Here is a 1,546-nt window from a genome sequence, read left to right as displayed (position 1 = left end):
TAACATTGTTAAAGCAAATTTTAAAAACCACATGCATTACAAAGGAAACCAATTATCTTGAAATAGTTATCAAGATGTTAAAAAAATAGTTCGCAGACCACCCCCCCAGTTAAGAACACCAGATAGTGTCATAGATCGAGAGGCAGAAATAGCCCAGAGGTCATTGTACCCCAATTCCCTCACTTTATAGATAAGGAAACCAAAGCACAAAAAAGGGGGTGACTTGTCTAGGGTCACACAGTTAGTAAATGTCTAAGGTAAGATTTGAACCCAGATCAAATCCAGTGCTCTATCCCCTACATTGCACTGCCTTTCAAGGCTTTTTGAGCTCACAGATGAGTTGTCCTGGTATTTTTGATGCTTCTAGGAATTAGATTCTTGTAGATAATGAAGTATATTTTTCTTTCTCTGCTGAGGTCAGGCGGGATGCATTTCAGCTGCAATCAGCCAGCCTGGTTAATTTAGTTATATAAGCCTATCCCCTGGTTGTCTGGGGGTGGGGACTGGGGAGCATCTTTTTTTATACCGTCTAATCATCTACCCAAACATAGCGGGGCTAAGAGCCACAGGAGGGGAGGGAGTTCACCCACAGATCCAGACCCGTGATGTCATCAGTCTAGGAAACTTCTGGAGAGAAAACACTAACCTTCTCTGAAACTTTGGGTCACACAGCCCATAAAATTATATTAAATTTTATTAAAGCACTCTGCTTCTTCGGAACAAGCTCTGAATCCAAAGCCACTGCTCCATGCTGCCTCTCACTGAGGTCTTAGTAATGTCACCAAACAAAGCAGTGCCTCTCTGAACATTTTAACAATCAAATTACATTTTGTTTTTCCTGTAGGCTCCCTTCTCCTATCCTCAACCTACCTTTTCACTATTTCCCATTACGCATACACCCAATGTTCCAGCCCAGACGAATGTCTCGCTCTCCCATGAACTCATCCACACCCTTTTCTTTCTCTGCCTCATCTTGTCTTCTTCCCAGAATGCTTTTCTCTGCCATCTCTGTAGGTCCAACTCTTCTCCATGGTTTAAGGCAGGATGTGCTGCTGCTGCTGCTCCCATTTCAAGACTTCTGCCTCTGAACTTTTCTGGGGACCCTATTTTATGATATTTTCACCAAGGCTCACAGCTCTAGAACTGGGAGAGACCTTAGAGGTCATCCGCTCCAATGCCCCCATCTTTCAGATAAGGAAACTGAGGTTAAGAAAGGGGGGAAAAGGGGGATTTGAACCCACCTTTAGAGACATCCTGTCTCAAAAGCCTGAGCTCTCACCCTTGTACACCGCCTGATGTGAGCTTATAGATTTGTTGTGCATAGAGTGCTGAGCTGGAGTCAAGAAGACTTGGGTTCAAAAGCTGCCTTTGACACTTAGTAACTATGTGACCCTGGCTAAGTGACTTCTTTCACTTAACTTCCTGAGGAGATCACAGAATCACGTACTAAGTAACAGACAGGCTTTGATCTCATTCCATTGCATTGAGAAGGGGTCTCTTCTCATCCAAAATTCCTCCAACATCCCACTTACTTGTCTCATTTCTC

The sequence above is a fragment of the Dromiciops gliroides genome, chromosome 1 (genome assembly GCF_019393635.1).
Source record: "Dromiciops gliroides isolate mDroGli1 chromosome 1, mDroGli1.pri, whole genome shotgun sequence".
NCBI lineage: Eukaryota > Metazoa > Chordata > Mammalia > Microbiotheria > Microbiotheriidae > Dromiciops > Dromiciops gliroides.
The sequence above is the reverse complement of the archived record's forward strand: the minus strand, read 5'-3'. Positions refer to the sequence as shown.